Below are 10,789 nucleotides of genomic sequence, written 5' to 3'. Positions count from 1 at the left end.
GCACCCTCCGATGGTGAGCGGGGGGGCGAAGGTTGGGTATGTATCAGACAGCTCGCAGAAAACGGCCAGGTGATTTACTAATTACAGGCGTTGTGGGGCCGAAACAAGTCCTGGTCACATTTTTGGTAGATACTGGGGCTCAAATTTCAGCTATCAAAACAAAAGATGCTCATGGGAAAGAACATAAGATTAACACGAAATGGATTATTCCATCTTTCTAACAACAGCCTGCCTCCGGTTCCTTAAAATGGACCGAGTTGCTTTCTTTTCTTTTCCAGGTGGAGACTCCGAAGCCAGCTAGAAGGAATACATGAAGCTGCTGATTGCCTGCTTGGTTCTGTCGGTGATTTCTTTGTTAATATTCATAGGGTGTCTGATATACCATTGTAAATGATGTTTTGGTTGACCATTATCACCGTCTTTAGTATCTGGGGAAGTTCCTGCTCCCTCCTTTCTGACTTGTCATGGCAAAATGAATTTATTGTTTTAGGTCAACAAGTAGCCGATACCTTTAATCTTACCAATTGTTGGGTATGTGGAGGGCCATTTGGTCTAGAAAGATGGCCATGGACCTCCGTCCCCCTTTCTCCTAAATGGTTAGTAAGTAATTACAGTGAGATCAAAAATGATTCCTATTGGAGTGAGGACACAAAGCCCTGGACGGTACAGTACCCGACCCGAGGTGAATATTGTCTAAATCGAACACAGGAGGGTGGTGTTTGTTTTTGTAGGAAATAGCAAATGTAATTGGACCTATACATATGGAAACCATTGCTTCATTGAGGGCTGTAAGACAATGTTTAACTACAATAATGAATCTTTTGTACCTCGTGAGCTGGGATGGGTCTGGGTGAATGAGACCGGGCACCGAAAAGTATTTCCTTCCTATTGGTCTCCGATCAATCGCACAAAAAACATTACCAGTGTTACTGAAAATTTTCTGGGAGTAATGATACCGGTGCTTGGTCCTGTTCCATTTACAAGATACCTGGCAACAATGTACACCTACCATTAAACCATCCACTCGGAGCAGGTAATACCACGTATTTCCAATTACCACAGATCCCCACAGGTCTGTTTGAAAACGGTACCTGGGCACTGAAAGATCATTATTGGATCTGTGGACATCACACGTACAAGCGATTGCCCAAAAATTGGACTGGGGTGTGTTATGTGGGGCTAATTCGCCCCTTACTCTTTTTACCTCTGGAGAATGGAGGTGATGGATTGGGTGCTAAGTTATATGGTGATCTCAACTGATACCGGCGATCCATTGATACTTCTATAGTGGGTGGAAGTGGTCAAACCTGGGACAAAGACGAGTGGACCCCTCAACATATCATACAGCATTATGGGCCTGCTACCTGGAACCCCAACGAGTGGGTTAGCGGTGCTCGAGAACCTATCTGTAATTTAAATTGTATTATTCGGTTGCAAGCCGTTTTAGAGACTATTACTAATGGGTCGGCCCATGCCCTGGATCTGTTAGCAGACCAGGCCCCCCAAATGCGAACAGCGATAGTCCAATATCGTATGGTTCTCGATTACCTGCTAGCCAAAGAAGAGGGCGTTTGTGGTAAACTTAATGACTCCAACTGTTGTTTAAAAATTGATGGTAGTGGCAAAATTGTCAAACAAATTACCGCAGGAATACGAACACTGGCCCATGTTCCTGTTCAAACCTGGAAGGGTTGGGAATTTGATCCCTTCTCCTGGCTCCCAGGCAGCCCATGGGTTAAGCAAGTTTTATTTTATTTGTTATGTAGTTTTGCCATGTTGTTGTTTTTACCATGTGTTATTCCGTGTTTTATACAATTAATTCAATGTGTTGTAACCAGTATGCAATTTGTGGCTACTGTTTCACCTGACGGTGTCAAACAAATTCACGCTGTACGCCAAACTACACCGTCAGTAGTTCAGATTGTACGAAATGCTCTGAAATGCTCTTTTCTAGCCTTTTCTACATAACTATCTTTTCTCAAAACCACCATGAGTCCTGAAGCAATCTTTGAGGCACCGGGTGGTGTGAGGGCCTGAAACATTTGTACTTCAAAGAATCCTAACATTTGTCTCAAGGATTGCTTATCTAAGAAGAGCCGCTGCAAAGCGTGAGACACTGAACTGCAAAACATTTGTCTCAAAGATAAGAGCAGCTGCAAGGCCAGGGAGGCCTCCGGTTTGCAGGGGATGCGGTTTGCAGGGGATGCGCTCTGAGCAAGACTCCGTGTTGTCTAGGAATGTGGCAACGTGCCGTTGCCATGGAGACCGCAGCCCTCGAACAGGAATAAAGGGGTCTGACAAGACGACCCCCGGGGGGATCGCCCACCGCCGACCCCGCCGCGACTGCCCACCGCCGAAACACTGAGAGACTTGGACTCCGGGATGCCGCGGATCCATGGTGGTGACTATCCTTGCAACTCTATCCCGAGTGCTTGCTTGATTTCTGTCTTTGTTCTGATCTATCCTATCGCTACTAGCTTTTACTTTTGATAATAAAAGTTGTTTAGGACATACGGCATTTGACCTCGTTTGTGTCTTAATCTCGCTCTTGGGATCATATCGAAACCTTCCCCGACATTGGATCGGGACAGACTGCACCATCACAACTCTGCTGCTGGTCACGCAACACATTTCAGCCGAGGTCATCCTAAGCCAGGGTTTGGACACTCCCATGACGCAGGAACTCTTTAGTACTGAGTGGAGTCTTACTGTACTTCCCTTTTTCCAGCCACCAAATGGTCTGTGGTAAAACACTCCTCCCTTTCTTCCCACGCGTTTTCCCTTCACTTGTTCTTTGCTGACCTCAGTCCATCAGGTTTTTTTTTTTTTCCTAGCTCATAAGTAAGCCTCATGATGTGCTCTGTAGTAAATAACTATTTTACGTAATTGTCTTTGTTTAAATGGAACCCATTAACAATGGATTTATGTTAAATGGTATTATGTTGTATGCAAAATCTAAAATTGTTGTAATCAGAACCTAGTTTGATCATCCTTTACAAGATAATCTCTTGTTTTTACTGTGTATAGTTTCAAATTATGTACTCAAAACAGTTAAAATACTAGGGATAAAAATGCTTATATTTTCCAGATTTGTATCACAAATTGTATTATGTGGTTTAGTCATTGAAAAAAGCCTATATAGATACCTATAAATATTTTATAGGCATTTCTGTAGAATAGTTAACAATAATGTTTAAAAACATCACTTTCTCAGGAAAAAGAAATCAAAATTATGCTTGGATAGAAACTGTCCATGCTATGAAGGGCCAAAAAAATCTCAGTGTTTGATTAATTCATTCAATTTTGATTTTTGTTTGTGTGTGTCTGTGTGTGCAGAGCCATCTGCCCAGACACTTTTGCAGGAAGAGAAGCTTAGAAGCCTTCTGATGTCTGGTCCAAGTTCAATGATTGGCTGAAAACTCGAGGTGCCAGGAAAATAAACAAGTAAGATGTCAGGGAGCTGGATATCACTTTGCCTGCTGCTGTCAGATGTTGCCCATCCCCCCCTCCCCCCCTTTTTTTTATTTCTTTGAAATTGGATGCAGCTAATCTACCAGTGAAGGTGGCCTTTTTTAATGACTCCTTAGAAGTGGAGGGAATGAGTGACCTTTTATTTTGCCTTGAACAGAGTTCAAGGACAACTCTCTCAGTAGTGGCTTAGTGAAGAGTTTTGTCATCTGATGTTGATATCATAGACTGCTAATTGCTTCCTCTGCCTCAAAAAGCATGGTTTAAAAATGACCAGTGACACAAGGAGTGAGAAAGCGTAATTCTCATCTTGAGTCTCACTGAGTGTAATACTTTAAGACATTGTATGGAAGGAAGAAAAGAGTTTTTGATTGCACCATCGTACTTGCCCAGCATGGTGTAACTGGCCCCAGGCAGCTGATGGCTGGATCATCTGTTGTCAAGGCGCGGTGAGGGCTGGTTTCTCACTAGGGGACAGGGTGCTGGGAGCCAAGAGGAGTATCAGCTGGCAGTGCCAAGGCCCCATCCCACGGCACTCCAGAAAGATGGGCAGGGCAGGCACCAGGGTCAACCGAGGCAGGTCTGAGGTCAAGCTGGGAATGAGGAAGTTGGGGCCAGGGGCAGGTCCAGGGACATTAACCAGTATCAGATACAGTCCAGTGATCACTAAGCAGGTCTGTAGTCATGTGGCAGGGCCGAGGCCAAGCCAGGAAATCAGTCTGTGGGTCCATGATCTGGACAGGGGTCTGGATCAACAGGGCCCATGGCCAGGCACAGGCATGGCTGCGACGGAGCAGGAGCTGGAGCTCAAGCAAGGCTCAGGCAGCTTAACAGCAACTCCCATGGAGACAGGGATTGTCAGCCCTTGCTGAGGCTGCCCCACAGCACTGTCTGGGAGCCTCGCCCCGTGGTCACTAGAGGGAACGGAGCAGCCCCCACCTGCCCTATCTCTAGGTTGACCCTGGGTCCTGGCAGCAAACCCGTGGAGGAGGGAGGAGCAGATGTGTTCAGGGCCCTGAAAGCAGACTTGGCAGGCCGCCTCTTCTTTTCACTGTGAAGAATTTTTAAGACCAAATTTGCTGTGATTTGAACTCATGGTGTGTTTGGCTGCCTTGAAAAAAACTGCTAACTTTGGACAACATGAGACAAGAGTCCTCTGCTAGCTAGTCCTCTACTAACTGCCTTAGTTATACTGCACAGCTACGTAGCCGTGGGAGAATAGAGCTGTTTGCTGCTACAACCTTAGAGTCAAACTCTTGCCTTAGCAAAGGCCAAGGGAAAGGTACAAGCCTGCACTTACATGCTCTTGTAGTTAGTGGGATCAAGGACGTCTTCATTAGCTCCAAAAGATGTTATCCTGGCACCACTGCTGAAGAAACTCTGTTGGTTCCAGTTCTGTCCCGCTGTTGGTGTAACTGCATCCCTTTTCCTGCATTTTAGGATAGCTGACTGATAGCTGAGTTGTATTCAGCAGTGTTGGCGTTTTCTTGATCTCTCAGGTTTCCTGGATGCACATCAGCCCAGTTATATTAGAATGTCCTTTGGTTTCCTTAACTCGTAATTTCCTTCTGGTAATAGAGTCTATAATACCTGTTTTAGATTTCTCTTGCAGATTTTGAAACAGACTTTCCTGAACTGTAGCAGTGTTTGCAGCACCTCTTGTTTTGCTCTTTCCTGAGAAAATCGAACAGGTATCTTAAGGGCTTCTTCCTCTGCCTCAAAGGCAGACCATGTGGTCCAAATTATCATGTCTTCTCACAGCAGAAACACAACACCTCTGGAGAGAAATAGGACTATTTCTTCAGCATGCTGATAACACCTGGGGATTCTTTTGTTATTGCATGTGTCCTAGACAGAGTGATAGAAAACTGTGTGACTAGAAGGAACACTGACAGACAGTTTCCCAAATTTGACTCAAAACCAAACAAGACGAAACATTTGAAGGGGGGAGGAAGAATGACAGCTGGAACAGCTGAAATAATAGGCAAGTACCAACTGCTGCTCTTCATTGAAAGGGTTTTGCTACTGTTTGTAGACCAGGTATGTTCTTGGGCTGTTGAACTCAGGCTGCTACAGGATGCCAAGGTCCTTTGCCAAGCAAAGATGTTTTCTTCTCTGTAACTTGGACTAGAATCTTCTGGCCTCTAAATCCTGTTGTAGGGGTAGTGCCCTGCAGCCATGTGGCTCTTTGTATGATAAATGACCCTCATGTCCTCAGTGAAAAAGTGTGCATAGGGACCACTGAGAAACAGAAGCTAGTGCTTCACATGTGAAGCAGTTCTTGAGGAACACAGCTCAGGCAGTCATCTGTGGTCTGCCGTGGCTTGCAGTTAGCTTTGAATTTAAGCTGTTGGTTAATTTTAAGTTGATGACGTTAGCAAGTAAAGTCTCCTGTTGTTTTAGTCCTGCCCCCAAAGAGATCATGTCTTCCCCTCCCATGTGCAACACTGCCCTAGCATTTATCAGCAAAGACCTGTCACTAGCAGAGGTGCGCTGCTGCCTTAATTACACAGAAGGAAGCTGTTGGCAAGCCAATACTGAGAAGGGGTCAGACTAATTAGAGACCAAACTAATTCACTTCCTGGGAGAGCAAATATCTTTCTTGGACTGTTGGGAGTAGCTATGTTGAAGGTTGCTGGGCTTAGGTATTTGTTGAGAAGGTTATGGGAGACATAACTGAATCATTTCCAGAGACCTCCTGTCTCAGAGGGGTCAGTTGTTGTGGAAACTTTTTAGTTTGGAATCTGTCCCCTCTCTGCTGCAATGGGAAGGAAGGGTTGGGCTCTGCCTGACATTTCTTAAAGGCGATTCACGTGTTTCAAGTGTCAGCTCCAGTGAAGAAAGGATTTTTTGGCACTTAATTTGCTTCTGTGTGTGTTTGTGCGTTGGCGAATAATGTGGTATTTGCGAGGCTGATGTATCGACGGCGTGTATAGCTTGCATGCCCCAGGGGGCAAGGAACTGAGCTGAAAATGTAGTCTTGAGGTGATATAAAAGACTTAACTGCTACCTCTCTCCCATCAACACTTTCTTTTTACTGCCTCTGCATGGTGACACCTGCTTCAGGGGTAAATGGGTGTTTTCGGAATACAACATGTGGGCAAGGTGTATTTCAAGCTACATTGTAAATTCAGAAAACATCTACCATGTTTGTTACATTGACTTTCCTGCAGCAAATCTCTCAGACACTAACTTACAGTTATTGTCAGCATTTTGACTGTCTAATGAACAGTATTCTCTGGAGAGGTTTTTATTACTTTTTCTATCTAGATTTACAAAGCAAAAATTCATCCAGCTTCTCAGAGAACTTTAAGATTTTTTAACTCTTAGGTAGGTGTTTAATCAATCGTTTACTTTCCATTCCTTTAGGTTTCCTTCAATGTATGTTATTCGTGTTATGTTTTTATTTAATTCCATTCAATTCTTTTTTTTTCTCTTTCTGATGATTTCAGATTAGCAACCCCTAGTATTTGTCTGAAATAATGATTTATTTAAAGTAGATGAAAGAAAATGTAGTAGCAGCTTGATACGAGGACACTTATATGCATTCTACATTTTCTTTTCATATTTTCAGATACTGGTTTTACTATGGGTGCTTAATTTGCATTTGCTTATATGTTCCAGAGAAGCTGATACTGTCCTGAAATATCTAAAGGAACAGTGTGGTGCAAAGAAATTAGGGGTCGTTGGTTTTTGCTGAGGTGGTATTGCTGTACGTCACCTGATAATGACATACCCCGAGTTGAAGACTGGTGTATCTCTCTATGGCAGGTAAATAAAAAGATGTAATACAAGCAGGTACACATGCGTATGTATATTGTATAGCTTAAGTACTTGATCTAGCATTATTTCCTCAAATCAGGCTGTCAGCTGATGAAAAGAGGTATTTTGCATGGGAATGGTTCAAAGCTGCGCCAGGGGAGGTTTAAACTGGGAAGCATTTCTTTACCGAGAAGGTGGTCAAACACTGGAACAGGCTTCCTAGAGAGATGGTCCATGCCCCAAGCCTGTCATTGTTTAAGAAGCATTTGGACAATGCTCTTGATAACATACTTTAACTTTTGGCCAGCCCTGAATTAGTCAGGCAGTTGGACTAGATGATCGTTGTAGGACCCTTCCAACTGAAATAGTCTATTCTATTCTATTCTATTCTATTCTATTCTATTTTCAGCAGAGTAGGAAGGATATTATGCAAAGAAGATGGTGGTGAAGGTATTTGTTCCTAGTTTCAGAATGGGTCATAGCAGCCATGTCTATATTTCAGTTCTGGACAGACAGATATGTTGTCCTTCGGTCACCTTCCCAATTTAGCTCGCTTTTCCTGTTGCATGCTGCAAAGCTAGAACTTCACCCAGGAGCAGAGAGTGTTATTTTTGATCTAGCTAGTCTGTAAAGTTAGATTGTGGTTATTTTAACACCAGCTTTCCTTTTATGCTCTACTCAAGAAGCTGGGATAGCTAAGCTGCCCTTTACTAACATTCTCAGAATGTAAATTTTGGTCTACTTAACTAAAGCATTGACTTTCCCAGTCAATTCAAAAGAACTCAAGCTTGTATGCACAGAAGGCATCTTTCAAGTCTTATTAATTCAGATATTCAGTCTGTATCTTAAGAAACTGGCTTAAACAGAGTTTTAATCTAGGAGGGTATTCTTCTAGGAGCCACAGTTACAGTAGCTTGAAAGTAAAGCTAATATTTATGGCCACATATTGCATGAGACATGAAAACTTTTCACTGCAGAAGAGAGTGCTGTATTTGAATCTGGATTTCACCTTAAAATTCAATTGAAGAGTTTTTTTGTTTCTTTAATGTTTTCTAGGACTAATCAAGGATTCTGATGATATATCCAATCTCCTGAACCCTACGGTTTTCATTTTTGCTGAAAAAGATGACTTCATTCCCCTTCATCAAGTATGCTAATAACCTCCATCTTCTTTCATTTCTGCATGTGTATATTTCCATCCTTGGGAGTCAAAACTCAGCCTCATAATAGTGCTTGAAGGTCAAAAAATAAGCAGAGAAGTGGAGCTAGACGTAGAAGGCTAAGGTAACCTAGGCAAAGAATGAAAACTAGATTTTTTTTTTTTTTCTTAAGTCTATTTCTTTTGTAAAAGTACAGCTAGTAACCCAGGTAACAAAGTTTTGTCAAAATCCCATTGCTGTTTTGGAGTACTCTGCTCTGGGAGCTATCCTATGCTGTATGACTTTGTTTTCTGTTGATCCTAGGAACCCATAAACTGTGTAGAATGTGTCGAATTGCATCCATAGGTGTCTGTTAGAACCTTTTTGTTCAGTTGTAGTGTATCTAGCATTGTCATATATTTCACATGTAGGAGATACTTTTGTTATATCCATATCTTTGCAGATTGTTGGACCTGCCTTTATATTCTAACAAATTTTCTAGACCCTTACTGCAAAGGTGGTTTTTCTTTATATAATTTTACTTTTTGTTTTGCCCATATGGAGCTTGTTATTAGTGTATAGCATGAATGATAAATTAGGGAGTTGAACTATGAATAAGCTGAGGATTGGCAGCATGGCATATGGCTATATTAGTATAACTACTACTGTGCGCTATATTACAGGTCACCCTGCTGGAGCAGAAGCTAAAGAAAAATTGTAAAGTCGATTTTGAAGTTAAAACTTATCCTGGACAAACTCATGGTTTTGTACATTGCAGAAGAGAAGATATCAATCCTCAAGATAAGCCTTACATTGAGGAAGGAAGAAAGGATATGATCAACTGGCTGAATAAATACATTTAATAGAAGAGCAAGCAACTTAATTTGTAACACAATTATGTAATGCACTGGAGATTTTTGATAACACATTTTAGAAAATTGGAGGGGAGAGTTTGTTGAAATAGAAATTAAAGAAAAAAGCAAACACAACATTTTAGATGTTTTTCTGTCACTATATTCTAATTGATACTTTCATATTATGTTCTTTTGAAGAAGTCTCAGATTTCACCTAGCAGTGTCATGTTTTAATATGCTGTGAAATATTCTCCAGTTCCTTAAGGTTTATCTGAATGCTTGAAATAAGTTAGACTAATGGTAAATTAAACTCTTTGTGTATTATGGCCACTCATCTAAGTTCTACATAAATCACAAGGCCAAAATTTAGGGACACAAATGCATTGTTTGGTGAAGCTCATTTTGAGAGACTAAGCATTTTTGACTTGTACCTGGTGGCAGATGTGTATTTAACAGGTGACGTAAATGGGCATATCTTTTTTCAAAATTTGTGGCTAAGGTTATTCAGATGGGGTGCTACTTTCTCAGATTACCTTTGGGTCTGTGAAACTCTATAGATGGTTTCCTGGTCAGTTTAGGAATTCAAAAGTACAATGCAATCTGCAGACAGGGCATTTTAATGTGTGGCTTACAAAGCGTGGTTGCTGCTTAAAGAAGAAATGTTACATGGTTTTGCATAATGCGTCTTGTTACGTAATTTTTCCATCGATGATACAACAAAAATCTCCATCTTGCATCAGCTCAAGATTGCATCAACCTCAGCACCCAGCCTCCGTCAGTGGCCAGGAGTGGCTGCGTAGGGAAATCCGTTCGGGGGATTCCTGAGCTGGGTGTTGCCACTGGAGCAGCGTGTTGGATGGCCGCTGATGGACCTAGCCTCTGTGAATTTGCCAGTTCTTTTCTGAACCTGCTTGAAATGCTGACCTCCAGTGCACCCTATGACAGTGACTTCCCCAGTTTAATTATGCCTCGTGGGGAGAAAGGCTTGTGTTTGTCAGTTTGAAAACAGCTGCCTACTGTCTTCACTGGGTGCTGGTACTGCTAAAGTTATAAGAAAAAACAAAGAAAAAAATGTTTGTCCCTTTTCACTTCTCAGTGCTACTGATAAAGACTGCTATGTGATGTAATGGGAAGAAAATGTGATTTAGGAAAGCCTTAATTATACTAATGACAATTTCTCAATTTAAACTGATATCAGAGACTATCAGAGAAATACACGTTGTGGTGTGTCATTTAAAAATAGCCAACAGTATGTATTAGCCAACTCTCTTTCAATGGGGTTTTAATTTCTTTTGCTTTTTCCCATCCACGTTTTCCTCCTTTACATGCTGCTAATGGCCCTCTGTCTTTCCCCTGGGGAGGTCTTCAGAGAATTCTGGCCTGCGACGGCTGATTAACTGTTGCTTTTCATATGATACCATCTATATGTAATGTATTAGTCCAGCTGTTACCTGGGTGATACAGCTCTCGTAACACGTTTTTTCCAGGAGAAGAAGGTAGAGGTCTGGAAGTTTATTGTACCTTAATTACCCCAGTGTAAAACCTGGATAACTCCACGTTAATGGA

The 10,789-nt window shown here is 42.1% G+C and overlaps 1 pseudogene; it reads left to right on the top strand.

Moving 5' to 3' along the window:
• The window catches only part of LOC104082297, a 9,438-nt pseudogene extending 206 nt beyond the window's left edge, over positions 1 to 9,232 (top strand).
• Positions 9,233 to 10,789: the final 1,557 nt, after the last annotated feature.

This window comes from Fulmarus glacialis, unplaced genomic scaffold (assembly GCF_000690835.1).
Source record: "Fulmarus glacialis isolate BGI_N327 unplaced genomic scaffold, ASM69083v1 scaffold1839, whole genome shotgun sequence".
Lineage (NCBI taxonomy): Eukaryota > Metazoa > Chordata > Aves > Procellariiformes > Procellariidae > Fulmarus > Fulmarus glacialis.
This window is presented reverse-complemented; position numbering and strand designations above follow the sequence as displayed.